This window comes from Pseudophryne corroboree, chromosome 10 (assembly GCF_028390025.1).
Source record: "Pseudophryne corroboree isolate aPseCor3 chromosome 10, aPseCor3.hap2, whole genome shotgun sequence".
NCBI lineage: Eukaryota > Metazoa > Chordata > Amphibia > Anura > Myobatrachidae > Pseudophryne > Pseudophryne corroboree.
Genome location: NC_086453.1, coordinates 82408100 through 82430203, shown reverse-complemented (window position 1 = coordinate 82430203; position 22104 = coordinate 82408100).

Sequence of the window (22104 nt, the reverse complement as noted above, 5' to 3'; positions counted from 1 at the left end):
ATAGTGTCCCCAGTTCATATTATGCCACATTACAGTGTCTCCAGTTCATATTATGCCACGTTACAGTGTCTCCAGTTCATATTATGCCACGTTACAGTGTCTCCAGTTCATATTATGCCACGTTACAGTGTCTCCAGTTCATATTATGCCACGTTACAGTGTCTCCAGTTCATATTATGCCACGTTACAGTGTCTCCAGTTCATATTATGCCACGTTACAGTGTCTCCAGTTCATATTATGCCACGTTACAGTGTCTCCAGTTCATATTATGCCACGTTACAGTGTCCCCAGTTCATATTATGCCACGTTACAGTGTCTCCAGTTCATATTATGCCACATTACAGTGTCTCCAGTTCATATTATGCCACGTTATAGTGTATCCAGTTCATATTATGCCACGTTACAGTGTCTCCAGTTCATATTATGCCACGTTACAGTGTCTCCAGTTCATATTATGCCACATTACAGTGTCTCCAGTTCATATTATGCCACGTTACAGTGTCTCCAGTTCATATTATGCCACGTTACAGTGTCTCCAGTTCATATTATGCCACATTACAGTGTCTCCAGTTCATATTATGCCACGTTACAGTGTCTCCAGTTCATATTATGCCACGTTACAGTGTCTCCAGTTCATATTATGCCACATTACAGTGTCTCCAGTTCATATTATGCCACGTTACAGTGTCTCCAGTTCATATTATGCCACGTTACAGTGTCTCCAGTTCATATTATGCCACGTTACAGTGTCTCCAGTTCATATTATGCCACGTTACAGTGTCTCCAGTTCATATTATGCCACACTGTAGTGCTTCCATTTCATATTGTTCCACATTACAATTCCCCAGTTCTTGTCATGTAACGTTATAGTGCCCTCCACATTACAATGAGCAGATCAGATTAGGACACCTCACAGTGCCCTCCAGTTCATATTGTGCTTGATTCAGATGTGATTGAAGGTTCTGTCGCTGCTGCTTACACAGAAGCAGCAACGATAGCACTAATATGTGCAACAAAGAAAGATAGGATCGGTTCGCTCCTTTGGCGCATCCTATCTTTCTTTGTTGCACATAGTTCATTTTTTGGATAAAAGGTGATATCCAATTGGATCAGTCTGTTCCATAGGAAGCACTTACTTTGCGCCATTGTGTGTGTTCTACAAATACCTTTCATTTGCATCTTCGATAGCGCTAATATGGTAACGAAGCAGGGGGCGCCATACTTCCTGCTGCAATACTGATCTGAGCTGCATCCTACGAAGCAGCATCGGATCATCTACAACACCATCGGCCGGCTGCGTGAGCCATGGGGTCATGCTAGCCAGCCACTGCAAAAGATGCCAGGAAATCTCTGTCCTGAGACGGCAATTGTGGCTTCATTCTTCCCCCACAACGGCGGAGACACACCTGCACTTTGAGAAACAGAGGCTGTTGCCGCCCCCTCCCTGCTTCAAAATGGCATCAGATTGTCAATCAATGCTGTAATGCAACCGACATTGCAGACCTGTACGGCACATGTGCAATATGGGTCCGACACATGTTCAAAGTATTGAACATTGGTACTGTGCGCCATATGCGGCTACTACAACCAGAATCAGGCTCTGTGTGCAACATTACAGTGCCCTCCTGTTTATATTGTGCCACATTACAGTACCCTCTTACCATTATAACATCCACTATAGACAACGCTCACTGAAAATGTAATGTAAGACAATTCAGACTGGGCAATGGATCAGACCCAACTGCTTAGCAGGCAAATCTGAGAAATTGGTATGCAAATCTATAACCTGGGTCCAGGCCCCCCTAAAGCCTCTGGGCCCCATAGCAATAGCACCCCTTGCACCCACTATATTAGATCATGCTTACTGTTGTAAGGCATTTTAGGAAGCATGGAGATCACACAGTCCCTCCCAGCAGGGCAGGCAATTACACCTTTGGCTTCTAGGGACTGCCAGCTGCAACCCCTAGAAACACAACATGGCTGGCAAAAATAGGATTTTAATACCTACCGGTAAATCCTTTTCTCTTAGTCCGTAGAGGATGCTGGGGTCACTTCAAGAACCATGGGGTATAGATGGGATCCGCAGGAGACATTGGCACTTTAAGACTTTCAAATGGTGTGACCTGGCTCCTCCCTCTATGCCCCTCCTCCAGACTCCAGTTTAAGGAACTGTGCCCAGGGAGATGGACATTTCGAGGAAAGCATTTATTGTTAAACCACGGTGAGCATCTTACCAGCTCACACCTCAAGCATGCCGCAGAACGTGGCATTCAACAGAACACAAGCCAATGGCATGAAGAATTTGCAGCCATATGCTGACAAAAAAACGTAACACAACCTGTGTGTAACCACAACCAATAACTGCAGATACAGTACGCACTGGGACGGGCGCCCAGCATCCTCTACGGACTAAGAGAAAATGATTTACTGGTAGGTATTAAAATCCTATTTTCTCATACGTCCTAGAGGATGCTGGGGTCACTTCAAGAACCATGGGGTTATACCAAAGCTCTAGAATGGGCGAGAGAATGCGGACGACTCTGCAGTAACGAATGACCAAACGTGAGGTCAACCTCAGCCAAGGTATTAAAACTGTAAAACATAGCCCAATTTTTTGCTAAATAGCTGCTCGGCAAAGTTGCACTGCCGAGACTCCCCGGTCAACCGCCCCGGACGAGCCCACCTTTCTAGTAGAATGGGCCTTCACCTATTTCAGTAACAGCAATCCTGCCGTGAGATGAGCATGCTGAATCGTACCACAGATCCAGCGCGCAACTGTCTGCTTGGAAGCAGGACACCCAATCTTGCTGGGAGCAAACAGGACAAATAGAGGCTGTGTTCCTAAACGGAGCCGTCCTGGCGCCATAAATTTTCAAAAACTCTGACCACATGCAGAGACTTCGATTCAGCGAAGGCGTCCATAGCCACAGGCCCCACCATAGGTTGGTATATGTGGAAAGAAGAAACCACCTTCGGTAGAAATTATTGACGAGTTTCCAACAAGGTGAATCTTTTTTCTTTGTCATTATGACTTAATGTTTTTGTTATGCAACCAGTGGGGGTGGGGCAACGGGCAGCAAATTGTGGTCCGGGAGGTGGCAGTGAGGTTGGGGCTGCTTTGGCGGTCTGTGGGCATCTGGACTGGCCCCAAAATGAAGGAGGGCAGCAATGTGATGCGGGAGGGCTTGGCAACCAATAATGTGCGTAGGAGTGGCCTGACACCTATATCCACCCAAGTAGTGGCTTTATATTATCTATCTGCTAATTTATAGTCCGGACTGGCAGTCTCAGGGGGAGAATACATAGTCCCCTGGGACTGCCTGTGATTTACCGGATTTTGCTTTCAATGTCAAGCAGCTGCAGTTACTGGGGGGGAGGTTTACTGGAGGGGCTGCAGCACCTAGTTAAATTCCGCTACTGACTGTACACATTACCACCACATCGCTTGCTGCTTCATTTGTAATGCTATCAAATTCTACTCACGTTTTCCATAACGCCCCTTCTACATTCCTGTACTGATATACTATAGGTTGTGACAGAGCTGCATTGGTAATGCTGGTGAACAATGTATGTTACCTTCCTGGTTCAGATCAGATCATTTAGGTGTTTAGTAGTGATGAGCACCGGAAATTTTTCGGGTTTTGTGTTTTGGTTTTGGGTTCGGTTCCGCGGCCGTGTTTTGGGTTCGAACGCGTTTTGGCAAAACCTCACCGAATTTTTTTTGTCGGATTCGGGTGTGTTTTGGATTCGGGTGTTTTTTTCAAAAAACCCTAAAAAACAGCTTAAATCATAGAATTTGGGGGTCATTTTGATCCCAAAGTATTATTAACCTCAATAACCATAATTTCCACTCATTTTCAGTCTATTCTGAACACCTCACACCTCACAATATTATTTTTAGTCCTAAAATTTGCACCGAGGTCGCTGGATGACTAAGCTCAGCGACCCAAGTGGCCAACACAAACACCTGGCCCATCTAGGAGTGGCACTGCAGTGTCACGCAGGATGGCCCTTCCAAAAAACACCCCCCAAACAGCACATGACGCAAAGAAGAAAAAAAAGAGGCGCAATGAGGTAGCTGTGTGAGTAAGCTAAGCGACCCTAGTGGCCGACACAAACACCTGGCCCATCTAGGAGTGGCACTGCAGTGTCACGCAGGATGGCCCTTCCAAAAAACACCCCCCAAACAGCACATGACGCAAAGAAAAAAAGAGGCGCAATGAGGTAGCTGTGTGACTAAGATAAGCGACCCAAGTGGCCGACACAAACACCTGGCCCATCTAAGAGTGGCACTGCAGTGTCACGCAGGATGGCCCTTCCAAAAACTACTCCCCAAACAGCACATGACGCAAAGAAAAATGAAAGAAAAAAGAGGTGCAAGATGGAATTGTCCTTGGGCCCTCCCACCCACCCTTATGTTGTATAAACAGGACATGCACACTTTAACCAACCCATCATTTCAGTGACAGGGTTTGCCACACGACTGTGAATGAAATGACGGGTTGGTTTGGACCCCCACCAAAAAAGAAGCAATTAATCTCTCCTTGCACAAACTGGCTCTACAGAGGCAAGATGTCCACCTCATCATCATCCTCCGATATATCACCGTGTACATCCCCCTCCTCACAGATTATCAATTCGTCCCCACTGGAATCCACCATCTCAGCTCCCTGTGTACTTTGTGGAGGCAATTGCTGCTGGTGAATGTCTCCACGGAGGAATTGATTATAATTAATTTTAATGAACATCATCTTCTCCACATTTTCTGGATGTAACCTCGTACGCCGATTGCTGACAAGGTGAGCGGCGGCACTAAACACTCTTTCGGAGTACACACTTGTGGGAGGGCAACTTAGGTAGAATAAAGCCAGTTTGTGCAAGGGCCTCCAAATTGCCTCTTTTTCCTGCCAGTATAAGTACGGACTGTCTGACGTGCCTACTTGGATGCGGTCACTCATATAATCCTCCACCATTCTTTCAATGGGGAGAGAATCATATGCAGTGACAGTAGACGACATGTCCGTAATCGTTGTCAGGTCCTTCAGTCCGGACCAGATGTCAGCATCAGCAGTCGCTCCATACTGCCCTGCATCACCGCCAGCGGGTGGGCTCGGAATTCTGAGCCTTTTCCTCGCACCCCCAGTTGCGGGAGAATGTGAAGGAGGAGATGTTGACAGGTCGCGTTCCGCTTGACTTGACAATTTTCTCACCAGCAGTTCTTTGAACCCCTGCAGACTTGTGTCTGCCGGAAAGAGAGATCCAAGGTAGGTTTTAAATCTAGGATCGAGCACGGTGGCCAAAATGTAGTGCTCTGATTTCAACAGATTGACCACCCGTGAATCCTTGTTAAGCGAATTAAGGGCTCCATCCACAAGTCCCACATGCCTAGCGGAATCGCTCTGTGTTAGCTCCTCCTTCAATGTCTCCAGCTTCTTCTGCAAAAGCCTGATGAGGGGAATGACCTGACTCAGGCTGGCAGTGTCTGAACTGACTTCACGTGTGGCAAGTTCAAAAGGTTGCAGAACCTTGCACAACGTTGAAATCATTCTCCACTGCGCTTGAGACAGGTGCATTCCACCTCCTATATCGTGCTCAGTTGTATAGGCTTGAATGGCCTTTTGCTGCTCCTCCAACCTCTGAAGCATATAGAGGGTTGAATTCCACCTCGTTACCACTTCTTGCTTCAGATGATGGCAGGGCAGGTTCAGGCGTTTTTGGTGGTGCTCCAGTCTTTTGTACGTGGTGCCTGTACGCCGAAAGTGTGCCGCAATTCTTCTGGCCACCGACAGCATCTCTTGCACGCCCCTCTCGTTTTTTAAATAATTCTGCACCACCAAATTCAAGGTATGTGCAAAACATGGGACGTGCTGGAATTTGCCCAGATTTAATGCACACACAATATTGCTGGCGTTGTCCGATGCCACAAATCCACAGGAGAGTCCAATTGGGGTAAGCCATTCTGCGATGATCTTCCTCAGTTGCCGTAAGAGGTTTTCAGCTGTGTGCGTATTCTGCAAAGCGGTGATACAAAGCGTAGCCTGCCTAGGAAAGAGTTGGCGTTTGCGAGATGCTGCTACTGGTGCCGCCGCTGCTGTTCTTGCGGCGGGAGTCAATACATCTACCCAGTGGGCTGTCACAGTCATATAGTCCTGAGTCTGCCCTGCTCCACTTGTCCACATGTCCGTGGTTAAGTGGACATTGGGTACAACTGCATTTTTTAGGACACTGGTGAGTCTTTTTCTGAGGTCTGTGTACATTTTCGGTATCGCCTGCCTAGAGAAATGGAACCTAGATGGTATTTGGTACCGGGGACACAGTACCTCAAACAAGTCTATAGTTGGCTCTGCAGTAATGATGGATACCGGAACCACGGTTCTCACCGCCCAGGATAGCCAAGGCCTCAGTTATCCGCTTTGCAGCAGGATGACTGCTGTGATATTTCATCTTCCTCGCAAAGGACTGTTGGACAGTCAATTGCTTGGTGGAAGTAGTAAAAGTGGTCTTACGACTTCCCCTCTGGGATGACCATCGACTCCCAGCAGCAACAACAGCAGCGCCAGCAGCAGTAGGCGTTACACGCAAGGATGCATCGGAGGAATCCCAGGCAGGAGAGGACTTGTCAGAATTGCCAGTGACATGGCCTGCAGGACTATTGGCATTCCTGGGGAAGGAGGAAATTGACACTGAGGGAGTTGGTGGGGTGGTTTGCGTGAGCTTGGTTACAAGAGGAAGGGATTTACTGGTCAGTGGACTGCTTCCGCTGTCGCCCAAAGTTTTTGAACTTGTCACTGACTTATGATGAATGCGCTGCAGGTGACGTATAAGGGAGGATGTTCCGAGGTGGTTAACGTCCTTACCCCTACTTATTACAGCTTGACAAAGGCAACACATGGCTTGACAAATGTTGTCCGCATTTCTGTTGAAATACTTCCACACCGAAGAGCTGATTTTTTTGGTATTTTCACCAGGCATGTCAATGGCCATATTCCTCCCACGGACAACAGGTGTCTCCCCGGGTGCCTGACTTAAACAAACCACCTCACCATCAGAATCCTCCTGGTCAATTTCCTCCCCAGCGCCAGCAACACCCATATCCTCCTCATCCTGGTGTATTTCAACACTGACATCTTCAATCTGACTATCAGGAACTGGACTGCGGGTGCTCCTTCCAGCACTTGCAGGGGGCGTGCAAATGGTGGAAGGCGCATGCTCTTCACGTCCAGTGTTGGGAAGGTCAGGCATCGCAACCGACACAATTGGACTCTCCTTGTGGATTTGTGATTTCGAAGAACGCACAGTTCTTTGCTGTGCTTTTGCCAGCTTAAGTCTTTTCATTTTTCTAGCGAGAGGCTGAGTGCTTCCATCCTCATGTGAAGCTGAACCACTAGCCATGAACATAGGCCAGGGCCTCAGCCGTTCCTTGCCACTCCGTGTGGTAAATGGCAAATTGGCAAGTTTACGCTTCTCCGACGACGATTTTATTTTAGATTTTTGAGTCCTTTTTTTACTGATATTTGGTGTTTTGGATTTTACATGCTCTGTACTATGACATTGGGCATCGGCCTTGGCAGACGACGTTGATGGCATTTCATCGTCTCGGCCATGACTAGTGGCAGCAGCTTCAGCACGAGGTGGAAGTGGATCTTGATCTTTCCCTATTTTTGGAACCTCAACATTTTTGTTCTCCATATTTTAATAGGCACAACTAAAAGGCACCTCAGGTAAACAATGGAGATGGATGGATACTAGTATACTTATGGATGACGAGCGACTGCCGACACAGAGGTAGCTACAGCCGTGGACTACCGTACTGCGTCTGCTAGTATAGACTGGATGATAATGATATAAAAAATATATATATATCACTACTGCAGGACAGGTATATATTGTATAATGACGGACCTGCTGGACACTGTCAGCACTGCAGACTCCTAAACTACTAGTATGAAGAAGATAGAAAAAAAAAAAACCACCACAGGTAGGTATACAATTATGGACGAGCGACTGCCAGTGCCGACACAGAGGTAGCTACAGCCGTGGACTACCGTACTGCGTCTGCTAGTATAGACTGGATGATAATGATATAAGAAAAATATATATATATCACTACTGCAGGACAGGTATATATTGTATAATGACGGACCTGCTGGACACTGTCAGCACTGCAGACTCCTAAACTACTAGTATGAAGAAGATAGAAAAAAAAACCCACCACAGGTAGGTATACAATTATGGACGAGCGACTGCCGACACAGAGGTAGCTACAGCCGTGGACTACCGTACTGCGTCTGCTAGTATAGACTGGATGATAATGATATAAAAAATATATATATATCACTACTGCAGGACAGGTATATATTGTATAATGACGGACCTGCTGGACACTGTCAGCACTGCAGACTCCTAAACTACTAGTATGAAGAAGATAGAAAAAAAAAAACCCACCACAGGTAGGTATACAATTATGGACGAGCGACTGCCAGTGCCAACACAGAGGTAGCTACAGCCGTGGACTACCGTACTGCGTCTGCTAGTATAGACTGGATGATAATGATATAAAAAATATATATATATCACTACTGCAGGACAGGTATATCTTGTATAATGACGGACCTGCTGGACACTGTCAGCACTGCAGACTCCTAAACTACTAGTATGAAGAAGATAGAAAAAAAAAACCACCACAGGTAGGTATACAATTATGGACGAGCGACTGCCGACACAGAGGTAGCTACAGCCGTGGACTACCGTACTGCGTCTGCTAGTATAGACTGGATGATAATGATATAAAAAATATATATATATCACTACTGCAGGACAGGTATATATTGTATAATGACGGACCTGCTGGACACTGTCAGCACTGCAGACTCCTAAACTACTAGTATGAAGAAGATAGAAAAAAAAAAACACCACAGGTAGGTATACAATTATGGACGAGCGACTGCCAGTGCCGACACAGAGGTAGCTACAGCCGTGGACTACCGTACTGCGTCTGCTAGTATAGACTGGATGATAATGATATAAAAAATATATATATATCACTACTGCAGGACAGGTATATATTGTATAATGACGGACCTGCTGGACACTGTCAGCACTGCAGACTCCTAAACTACTAGTATGAAGAAGATAGAAAAAAAAAACCCACCACAGGTAGGTATACAATTATGGACGAGCGACTGCCGACACAGAGGTAGCTACAGCCGTGGACTACCGTACTGCGTCTGCTAGTATAGACTGGATGATAATGATATAAAAAATATATATATATCACTACTGCAGGACAGGTATATATTATATAATGACGGACCTGCTGGACACTGTCAGCACTGCAGACTCCTAAACTACTAGTATGAAGAAGATAGAAAAAAAAAAACCCACCACAGGTAGGTATACAATTATGGACGAGCGACTGCCGACACAGAGGTAGCTACAGCCGTGGACTACCGTACTGCGTCTGCTAGTATAGACTGGATGATAATGATATAAAAATATATATATATATCACTACTGCAGGACAGGTATATATTATATAATGACGGACCTGCTGGACACTGTCAGCACTGCAGACTCCTAAACTACTAGTATGAAGAAGATAGAAATATAATGAATGACGGACCTGCTGGACACTGTCAGCAGAATGCGTTTATAGAATAAAAAAAAAAACACCACATGAGTGTTTAACTTTTTCAGGCAGACAATATACTGGTGGTCACTGCTGGTCAGTCACACTGGCACTCTGGCAGCAAAAGTGTGCACTGTTAAATATGTACTCCTGCTATAACTGCTCCCCAGTCTCCCCCACAATTAAGCTGTGTGAGCAGTGAGCACTACTCAGCACAGTCAGATATACATAGATGATATTCACAGGCGTGCGCAGCACATTTTATTAGGGGGTGCACCGCCGGAGGGGTGTGTCTAGCACTGCCTTTTGGGCGTGTCTAGCACCATCTGTTGACGGTCAATGCAATATAAAATATCCACCCTTGTACCAATCCTAATAAAGCAGATACATTGTCAGATGTTGTGGTGTGCACCAAACAAACACCCCTGATGGCACTCACTGCAATTACATTGCTCCTCCTCAGCCTGGTCTGGCTCCCCCTCTCTTTACCCTGCAAGCTGCAGCAGCTTACTTACAAGTCAGTCACTCACTGACACTGACAGTCGCAGGTTAGTACTGCTGCTGCTGGAAAAACGAGTGACGTGTCACTGTCAATGCTGCTGCCGACCGCCTGCCAGTATTGAACTTGTCTTCCTAAGAGGAACGCTGGCTGCATGCTGCTCCTCATCACTGGCTGGCGCTGGCATAGCATAGAAGGAGAGAGGTGGGCATGTGGCGGGTGGGCATGCGAGCAGCATGACGTAATCACATCACATCACGTTGTTTTTGTACATGGAGGTGGAGCCGGGAATTTGAAAGCCAGTGGAAGTGGCACCCTTGATTAACCCAGACTTCTGGTCAGTAATGCAGTCCTGACAGGGTGCAGTGCAGAGGGGACAGTAATCAGCCTGCTCGGCGATCACTGCATCAGGCATGTGAGATCGGGGTGCCAGACATTAGGGGGTGCCTGTGCGCACCAGGCACCCCCCCTGCGGAAACCAATGATGATATTATCATGCAGCACACTGAGGCTGAGCACAGATATGGTATGTGACTGTGTATCGTTTTTTTTCAGGCAGAGAACGGATTATATTAAATAATAAATAAAACTGGTGGTCACTAGTATAACTATCAGCAAAACTCTGCACTCTCTGAGTACTCCTAATGCTCCACTTAATCAAGTGTCTCACTCTCTATCTAAACGGAGAGGACGCCAGCCACGTCCTCTCCCTATCAATCTCAATGCACGTGTGAAAATGGCGGCGACGCGCGGCTCCTTATATAGAATCCGAGTCTCGCGATATAATACGAGCCTCGCGAGAATCCGACAGCGGGATGATGACGTTCGGGCGCGCTCGGGTTAGCCGAGCAAGGCGGGAAGATCCGAGTCTGCCTCGGACCCGTGTAAAAAGCGTGAAGTTCGGGGGGGTTCGGTTTCCGAGAAACCGAACCCGCTCATCACTAGTGTTTAGCAGAATTTTCATTCAGGTTTTCACCATCCTGGACCCTAGAATTCTTGAACTATGGTGGTAATTCATATCTGATCGCTGGGCAGCGTTTTTTGCTGTCCTACGTTCAGATAGTCGCCGCCTACAGAGGTGTGCATTCCTACGTGTTAGCAGAGCTGAAAAAAATCAGTTTGTGCAGCCTCTGCGCAGCCCAGGACTTTTCCAGTGCGATTGATTCCTGCTGATCGGGGCCGGAGGTGACGTCAGACACCCTCCATGAAAAATTTTGGACACGCCTGCGTCAGTTACCACCCACAAACAGCCTCGTCCTGTCAATCACCTTGCGTACGCCCGTGCGACTGGATCCTTTGCACCATCCTGTCACTGACCAGTGATGCCCGTTGCAGCTGTCCGACGCGTGTGCGCATTGCGGCTCAGACGCATGCGCTGTTAGGACCTAATTGCCCGCTGTGCGAAAACGCACAGCAGCGATCAGATCTGAATGACCCCCTATGTCCGGAGGCATTACAGAAATGATTGAGGATTAAAGAAGAGATGAATTGAGAGAGCTGAGTAATAAAAATAAATAGGCATGTAGTAATAGGTTTCTAATGGAAGCTTTGCTTGCATTGCAATTATGTTATTTTGTATTGTTATTGTATTGCTATCATAGCAATGTTGACAAGATAAAGCAATGATCAAGTTTAGATTCCTGAGATATGCTGAGTGCCTGCTGACGATGAAAGTTCTGTGAAATAGTCAGTAGAAGAAAACTGTCTCCCAGTCCGCCCAAGTCCCCAACCTTCCTATATTGCTGATCTACTGGCTTGAGGTGAAGAAGTAGCAGGGAGGGGAGCAACTGTAGATCCACTTACCCTTTATATCAAGATTGTGGATAAGTTTGCCAAAAATATTGTATTTCTGATTTATTTTCTCATATGTATCAGAATGTTTTTCAGGAAATGTTGAAAACAGATGTTTCTGCAGTGGAGTACACTGGTATTCCACAGGGAATAACATCGGGGGTGTAGAGCTGGATCTTAATCCAAGGCACCAACAGGCTAAAGCTTTGACTGTTCCCAGGATGTATTGCACCGCCTCTTCTATAACCCCGCCTCCGGGCACGGGAGCTCAGTTTGTAAGTTGGTGCCTGCAGAGCAGGCAGCTAACAGGTGGGGCTGCGCTAGGCAGCCCTGAAAAGAGCTTTTTGAAGGAGACTTCAAGGGCCGCAGCACTGTTTATGTCATGCTGACATTCTGTGCTGCGGCTCCATCACCTCCCCCAGCAGTGCTGCATACTCCCGCGGCCGGATTCCCGGGTACTTGCAGCGATGGCGCACCCGATCATCAGGCACTCCACCGCTGACGCTCTCCAGGATCGTGTGGCTTCACATCAGGGAGTTGGTAAGAGGGTCCCCCAGATGGGACCCGCCGGTAATCGTGATCTGGACGCTGTCCCAGGAGACGGACCGTGCCGCTGGCGTGAACACTGTACTGCACAGGGACCCCACTATATCCACCAAGGCAAGGGAGCACAGGTCGGATTTACTAAAATCCGTTTGGTATAGGCTCCACAGTATCCGGTGGTGAGGACCAGCATAGGGGATAAGGCGCTGACCTGTAGCCCCTCCCCCAGCTCGGGCGCCATCTACAGCTGTTGTTCCCGCTCTGGAGCTGCAGTTCACTCTCCCTCACTCCTTGACAGAGATTTTGGCGCCTGCTTCATTACTAGCTGGGCTGATCTCCGGGACTGCAGGGCTCTGTCTCCTCTATAAAGCTGCCTGTCTCATCAGCGCTGTGCATTTACAGGTACTTAAGTATTCTACATGTAATTTTAGACAGTGTTAGTTAAGAACAAGTGGACTCTTATCTGAATATTTAGTACAAGTATTCTGTGATACACATCCAGTTTTATTGTTTATATGTAATAATTTCTGCATTGTACATGTGACTGAGTGTAGCTGTTGTATGGGATTCCATTCTCTTATTTCACATATTGCTATCACTATATTCTGTACCCTGAGGGGCTAGGTGCGTCAGGGTCCTATATATATATATATATATATATATATATACCTAGTGTCACACAGAATATATGCTTTGGTAGCTTTCCTGTGCTTTTCAGTCACCTATTACCGCTTAAATCCTCTGTTCTGTGTCATGTATTTACTGTCACATAACATAGGGGGTTATTTGCAGGTATTGTGTTTGTCTGGCTATATTGTACTGTTACGCCCTAAGGCTACATTCCTTATTATGTCTGCCACACAGGGCAGGAAATCCGTGGACGCGTCTGCATCCTGCAGTGCTGGCGCCACGGATTTACCTGAGGGAGAAGTTTTAGCTGCTGGTTCAGGTACTGAGTGCCATACACCCAGTCATCCTGCAGCATCTGTGGCCAATCAGGACCCACCTTGGGCAGCATTCTCAAGTATGCTGACTACACTTGTGACACATCTTACGCCCCCTGTGGGACTTCCTGTGCCATTGCAGCCACATATTGTCCCTGTAGTTAATCTGTCCTGGGCGGATACTCTGTCTACCCAATTACAACAATTAAATCAATCTTTGGTTAGACAAAAGTCTACCCCATGCCTCTCTGGGGCCAAGGGGTCATCTAAATGGGCCAATTCTTCCTCACAATCCACTAATATTTCAGATAATTCTTCCGATGAGGATGGGGAATATACTGATCCATCAGTCACTGATACAGTTGCTTCTGATGAGGAATCTACAACACAGGTTGATGTTCCTGACCTAGTGAGGCTATTAAGCTAATTCTTCAAATAGATGATGACATTGAGCCTACTACTGTGTCTAAGAAACCTGATACGTTCAAACGTCAGAAGGTTGCTAAAGTAGTCTTACCACATTTTGACTATTTAATTGACATACGTCAGGAATCCTGGTCTTCTCCAGGAAAGAAATTTTCCCTGTCTAAAAAGATGCTAGCTCGTTATCCTATCCCTGTGGAGTTGAGTAACAAGTGGGAAACTCCACCGCCGGTGGACTTTCATGTCGCCCGTCTAGTGGTGTCATCTACTCTACCTGTCACCACTGTCACCTCACTGAAGGAACCGATGGATAAGCGCGTGGAGGGATGCCTGAAGTCTATTTACTCCCTCACTGGTGCTGTACATAGACCCACTATGGCAGCCTCCTGGGCTGCGAAAGGTATTGAAGCATGGGTTCAGGCAAATGAGGATGAGCTGCCTCAGGATTTTTCTGACACTGCCAGACAATATCTGTCTTACATTACCACAGCCTCCCACTATATTCAGGAGGCGGCCTCTGATGCAGGTGTAATGGCGGCCAAGGCATCTACTACCTCCATCCTGGCTCGTCTAATTATGTGGTTGAGGTCCTGGAAGGTGGACCTGGACTGCAAAAATACCTTGGAGGTGCTCCCTGTTTGGGGAGGATCTTCACAAGATTGTAACTGACTTGGCTACATCCACGACTGCGTCTCTCACTAATACTAATCCCTCTGCTCCGAAGGCTAAGAGTACCACATTTCGTTCCTTTCGACCTCCAGGGAAAGCAAAGGGTCAAGCGTATCAGCGACAGGCTCGTGCTTCCAAAACCACTAAGCCTAAATCTAAACAATCCTGGGCCACCTGTCAGTCTCTTTCCAAACAAGACAAGCCTGCTGCATGACGGGGCGGGCCTCCCCTTGGGGGACCACAGGGAGGGAGGCCGACTTCTGCAGTTCGCCCAGGCCTGGTTAAAGACCACTTTGGATGCCTGGGTGCGGGAAGTTGTATCTCACGGGCAGTAGCGGATCTTGCCACGGGCAAGCAGGACTTTTGCCCAGGGCGCCGCCTTCCGGAGGGCGCCGGCGCCATCCGGAGGGCGCCGGCGCCATCCGGAGGGCGCCGCACCATGGCAAGATCCACTGCTGCTGTGCCCCCCGCTGCCGCTGCCTGCTGTGAAGGGAAACTAGTTGCTACGCGTCTAGTTTCCCTTCGTCGGCTGCCCGTTGTGAAGGGAAACTAGACGCTACGCGTCTAGTTTCCCTTCGTGAAGAGGACCTTCACTGTAATGATGTGCGGTGCGCGTTGACGTCATCGCGCACCACACAGCAAAGGTCCTCTCCACGAAGGGAACTAGACGCTTAGCGTCTAGTTTTCCTTCGTGGAGAGGACCTTTGCTGTGCGGTGCGCAATGACGTCATCGTGCACCGCACATCCTACTACAGTACAGGGGGCGTAACTGACCACGCCCCCTGCATGAAGCCACGCCCCCTAATGCCGCCCGGGGCGCAAGAAGCCCCGGAACCGGCCCTGCTCACGGGTACGCAATCTCTTTCAAAAGACGTCCCCCTTGCCAGTTATTTCCCAATGGTTATTCCTGCGGATTCGTTAAAAGCGCAAGCTCTACCCTTGGTTGTACAATCCCTCCTGGATACAAGAGTGGTAGTACCAGTACCTCTGTCTCAGAGAGGCAGGGGATACTATTCGACCCTGTTTCTAGTTCTGAAGCCAAATGGGTCCTTCCAGTCTATACTCAAATCATTGAACAAATTTGTGAGAGTGTCCAAATTCCGTATGGAAACTCTGCACTTTACTGTACTGGCCATGGAACCCAAAGACTATATGGTATCCCTGGGCATACAGGATGCTTACCTGCATATCCCTATTGCCATGTCGCATCAGCAGTATCTGCGGTTTGCTATTGGCAACCTACATGATCAATTCCAGGCACTGCCATTTGGATTGCCCACGGCACCTTGGATATTCACCAAGGTAATGGCCATGATGACGGCTCATCTCCGTCATCAGGGAATCAGGATCCTGCCGTATCTGGACGACTTGCTGATCCTGGCGAACTTCCAAGAGGTTCTCCTCAGTCATCTGGAACTGACGATCTAATTCCTACTAGACCATGGGTGGCTCATGAACTGGAAAAAGTCCTTGCTGGTCCCTGCTCAGAGCATGGTGCACCTGGGGGCACTACTGGACACACACAGCTAATGATTGTTTCTTTCTCCAGAGAAAGTCCTGAAACTACAGGACAGGATCAGATATTTCCTCTCTCGCCCAAGAGTGTCGATACACTCGGCGATGCAAGTACTAGGCCTCATGGTGTTGGCTTTCGACATGGTAGAGTATGCTCAATTTCACTCTCGCCCTCTGCAGAGGTTAATCCTTTCCAAGTGGGACAGCCTGCCTCATTGGATCAGGTCTCAAATGATCTTCTTGACTCCGGAAGTTCGTCTGTCACTGAGCTGGTGGCTACAGGACCAACAGTTGAGCAGGGGCCGTCCCTTCTGGATCTCCAACTGGGTCCTCCTAACAACGCATGCCAGTCTGCGGGGTTGGGGCGCGGTGTTGGAGCAACACTCTCTCCAGGGTCGGTGGACCAGGGAGGAATCTCTCCTCCTGATGAACATTCTGGAATTGCTGGCAGTGTTTAGTGCGTTGACACTGGCCCTGCCTCTAGTACAGAACGCGCCTGTTCAAGTACAATCAGACAACGCCACCACGGTGGCGTACATAAATCATCAAGGCGGCACTCGAAGCCGCATGGCAATGCTGGAAGTATCAAAAATCCTCCGTTGGGCGGAACGCCATCTGCCAGCAATATCGGTAGTGTTCATCCCCGGAGTCCTCAACTGGAAGCGGATTTCCTCAGTCGTCAGGACGTTCACGCCAGAGAGTGGAGTCTTCATCCAGAAGTCTTTCAACTCCTAGTGGACAAGTGGGGCCTACCAGATGTAGACCTGATGGCACAGTCACAAGGTTCCGGTCTTCCGATCAAGGACAAGTGATCCTCAAGCAGCATTCGTGGACGCACTGGCAATTCCATGGAACTTTCGGCTGCCATACGTTTACCCTCCAGTGTCACTCCTGCCCAGGATTCTACGGAAGTTCAAGCAAGAAAGAGGAATACTACTTCTAGTCGCTCCAGCGTGGCCCAGACGGCATTGGTTCTCAGACCTGCAGGGTCTATCGATAGAGCATCCTCTTCTACTTCCTCAATGCCCGGACCTCCTCATTCAGGTATCTTGTGTCTATCCGGACCTGGCCAGACTGGCTTTGACGGCATGGCTCTTGAAGCTTCACTCCTGAGGGCCAAGGGATTCTCTGATGCGGTTATTTAAACTATGTTGAAAGCCCATAAACCGGCTTCTGCACGGATTTATCATAAGGTCTGGAATTCTTACTTCACCTGGTGTGCTGGTAAGAATTATGATGCCTATACGTTCAGTACTTCTAGGCTTTTCTGCAACAAGGCCTAGATTTAGGCCTTCGTCTGGCCTCCCTCAAGGTTTATATATCTGTCTTGTCGGTGTGGTTTCAGAGGAAAATTACATCTATTCCTGACGTTCGTACTTTCACACAGGGCATGTTATGGATTCAGCCTCCCTATGTCCCTCCTGTGGATCCATGAGATCTGTCTGTTGTGTTAAATGCCCTACAAGAGTCTTCATTTGAACCTTTCTACTTTTTGGTTTTCACAAACGTGGCTGGTATGCGAATAAGCAAACCTTGGCAAGATGGATTAGAATGGTGATTGCACAAGCTTATGCACAGGCTTGTCTTCCAGCTCCTGCTGCTATCAGAGCCCATTCTACCCGGTCTGTTGGACCTTCTTTGGCGGCCCGCCGAGGCGCGTCCGCTGATCAATTGTGCAAGGCGGCTACATGGTCCTCAGTGAACACGTTCATCAGATTCTATTCCTTTGATACTTCCGCTTCCCAGGATGCTTCCTTTGGATGCCGGGTTCTTGTACCCGCTCAGTGCGTCCCCTCCCATGAGGAACTGCTTTAGGATATCCCTGATGTTATTCCCTGTGGAATACCAGTGTACCCCGCTGCAGAAAAGAAGATTTATGGTAGACTTATCACAGTTAAATCTCTTTCTGCGAGGTACACTGGATTCCACAGGGCGCCCACCCTGACTCACTTAGCTTCTTTGGGTTTGTATGGCATTAGCTGCTAGTCCCTTCTCCTGTCGTGAGAATGTGGTTTTATGTGACTAACATCTACCGTGTCTTTTACCTGCTACTGCATTGGACTGGTTAACGAAACTGAGCTCCAGTGCCTGGAGGTGGGGTTATAGAGGAGGCGGTGCAATGCATCCTGGGAACAGTCAAAGCTTTAGCCTGTTGGTGTCTCGGATCAAGATCCAACTCTACACCCCCGATGTTATTCCCTGTGAAATCCAGTGTACCTCGCAGAAAGAGATTTATCTATGGTAAGTCTACCATAAATCTCCTTTTTCAAGGGATACCCTCAAGTATTCCTCAAGTATTAAGTATCCCCAGGCAGCAATGAACTGGAAAGGGTGTGTGCGTGCACTAGCAATGGGGGCATGCCATGAGTCATTGGGTTGTGGACTCGCAGCACGCCCCAATTTCCATGGAAATGGGTGTGGGCGTGCCTCGAATCAAGAGGCATGGACTAGCGACACACCTCCATTCCCATGGAGATAGGCAGGGAGGCGGGGGAGCTTCTACAGCAGAGAGCCGGAGGCTGCGCTGTGCGCTGCCTTCCGTCTCTCTGAATGCCAGGACCGGCCCATCAGCCCTTCTGGCATTTGCCAGAAGTACCAGATGGGCAGTCCGGCCCTGTTCCTAGGATATACTGTATTTATGGGGACCGCAGTAGTTATTGGAGAGTCCCCATTTTTGACAGTTTTTTTTATGGAGGCTGCTACATGCGATGCTGCCAGATTTACCTTCAGACTGGACCTCTCCAGTTGGCCTTACCCTATAAGCCTGTTGGCTACTAATTCACAAATTTTTATGGAGAGGGAGTCTTCAGCTTTCTCTCCATCGCTCCCCGGTGTGTCCTGGAGACCCGAACCAGCTCTTCACCAGGACAGACTCTTATCGGAGCCCGTCTCCCAGCAAGAGATTGTCAGTAAATTCAAATTTTGATAAATAGACCCATAAACCCATAATGTAAAACAGGAGTAGGCAATGTCCAGCATTCCAGCTTTGACACACCCCAAGAGAAAAACTGTGACTGGGCATGATGGGATGTGTAGCTACACAACACCTGGAGCATACTTGCCTACTCTCCCAAAAGTTGAGGGAGATTTCCGATTTTTCCCCGCACTCACGGAAGAGTGACTGAATCTCCCACATGCCGCCCGCTTTCTAGTGAAACAGGTAGATGAGGATATTATACCTGGTATTCTGAATCCGCAAGGAGGGGGCAGGGCTTAATGATGTGAATTTGCATTTTTAGCCCCGCCCCTCTTCGCGGAACTGCAAATCACAGCTTTTTGGGGACGGGAATGAAAAGAGAGGCCCACCGGAGCCATTCCAAACTCAATCGTAATTGCATACACGTTAGCAGCCTACATGCAAAAACGAAGAACATTGAGGTTAAGGGCAGGCATATGGCTACACGGACTGGGCATGGCAGTAGCTCTGCAGGTGCCATGTTTTTGCAAGTATGAGCTCACAGATAACTGCAGATAAACGCCCATGACACGCCAGTGTTTTTCTAACCACTCCCTGTAAACTGCCCCTTAACACCTACAAATGGTCACTTCCTGTTAATCACTTTTCCATGAAATCCTCAGTGCGAGCGGGATCGCAGAGGTATCTTGGCGCATACTCATTGTGATTGCAGCACATGCGCAGTCTGCCAATAATCGCCCAGTTGCATGAACATCAGCCATTGCAAACAAACCATACTTACCGACTTGGCTGCCCTCTGCTCCAGCAGGGAGCAGCCCAGTCGGCTCATAGGAGGCGTGGCTGGTCTAATACCTGGATAAGTATTTGTTTGTGCCGGGGGAATCTTTTCGAAAGTTGAGATGGACCCGATTTATCTTCGCTCTGCTCCCAGCGTCCAAGGCCGTATGAGTCTTAGATTTCTTCTACTTGAGCGACCCGGGTGAATTTCACAAAAGAACCATTCCTTTAATGGCGGTGCACTAAATAACAATTTTATTAAGATCAAAATGTAACACTGACTTACAATGCGGTAACTGTAAAGACAATCGTATTATACTATTATTATACAAGACACCTGAAATCGAAATCTGCTAATATTTATTGTTCTGCTCCGGAACGTCGTGTCTCTTTTCTTCAGAAGCGGGTACCTGGATTTCAATCGGGAGAACCTATTTGATCTTATCACCCTATTCTACTAACTCCTAAAGTTTACAACTTATCAATATCTTAAACACTGACACCTAACCCATACATTGAGGGAAAGTTATCCCTCATATAGGAAACAGCATATATCATATAGTCGTTACAGATTATACCCTGTGTCAAATAAGTATCGTAACTCAGTTCCTCTGAAGGGGTACACCTCGAGGTCAAACTAGCATTTTATCCTCACTATTGGCTAGCCACATAGTCGTTTAGGAGTTTCGTTCCTGAAGTGACTCTGTATCCTAATTGTAAGACGTGGTCCCTGCACTATTAGACTCTTGAACGGTGCAAACCCGGGTTTGTTAGTGCGTTGATTTTGTTTGGTTGCTCTTCCTGTCTTGTTCTCTGTAACTACGTGAATCGTACTAACGTAGCTAAGTAGTGCTCCGATGTGGTAAACCCAGTGTTGCAAAGTTACGTTCTTATGGGGTATATGTCCTTTAGACCCTGCTGAATTCTCTCAGTGTTGCAATACAATAGGGTGTAACAAACTTCTCAAGTCTCTACCTGCTGACTGCGGGCCGGAATTTCAACTCAAATACTCAGCACTAGGTATTATTATTCGGCTGTGTGGTGACTGTATCTATGCAACTTGGTGACTTGCAGCGAATCTCAGCCGATTCGCAAATATTCTCTGTAGCGGAGTTAAGGGAAGGTAATGGCGCCCCAAAAATCTGTGGAACGGTGAATGGGAGTATATACTCTACAGCTATCTCCTTGCCTAATTAGCTGAGGGGATGTATTTAATTATCGGTCCCCACAGCCAGGGCTTGTTGAACTTTATGTAGTGAGATGCGGATATCCTTCACTGTATTATAATTATACAAGGACCTCTGCCTGGAGATATTCCAAGTGTCTCTCTGTCGGCTGTGAGTGGTGCACACCTCCCTGTCGGTTAGCTGGATACTGTCTAACTGTGCAGGCTAATGGAGGCTCTACGCATACCTTGTAAGGTCTGATGTCAGTGCAAGAGTCTCTGACTTCGGCTCTAGGATTTCCACTGCTGTCCCTCCACTCTCTGTCACTCAGCAGCAGCCAGTATCTCCCCTTGCCTTGTTTGGCAATAGGGGCGGCTCTTCCGGACGAAGTCACCTCCTGAGGGTGGGCCAGTCACGGCGCCCACTGATTACCGCTGTCTCTGTAGAGGATCCGGCTCAGCTTCCCCTGTCTGCTCTTAAGGTACGTACTCGCCGGAGCCAGGGGACGGGGAATCGCTGCTGCTGCTCCCTTCTCCGCTGCGCACACTCCTCACCACCAGCTCCCGGACTCTCACCCGCTTCCTACGCAGCGCCTCCTCTCTTCAGTCGTCCTCGGGGCATCAACCGCCTCGCCACGAGCGGCCCAACTCCTCAGCTCGTGCCGCGGTGTGCACGGCCCCCCTCAAGGGCGACTGGTCACCACTGTTGCTGCTTCAATGTATAGCCCTCTCAGGGGCATGTCACTAACTAGGGTACAGGCTGTGGGTAATGTGCCATACTCCAACTCCCCTCCATGAGGGGGAATGTTTTATTAATTAATTTCTTCTGTTGAAGTCACTCTTATTTTCCCTCTGTGAGGGACCCACAGTCATTTCTTTACCTGTCAGCCTACTATCTATATGAACTGTAAATATTCACATTTTAGGGTGTCACATATACCTCCTTAGAAATATGCGTGTCCTCACGCATCTAACCTCCTGATGGTCAAATCAATGGTACTTCCTCCGAATCGATCAATCCTTTTACAGGGGTCAATTTCGCTCTCCACCGTTTGGTCTACTAGTGGCGGGGAAATTGCGTCTCTATCGAGACTTAAGGGGACTGGTCCACACATATACATCAGTAGGTCTATGGGGTCTTTAAAAGGGGTATTCTCAGAGAGTCTCCATTCTTTACTTGCAAAAGAGATCTCAGGTAACAAGTTTGGAACTTCTGTAGTACATAACTTTAA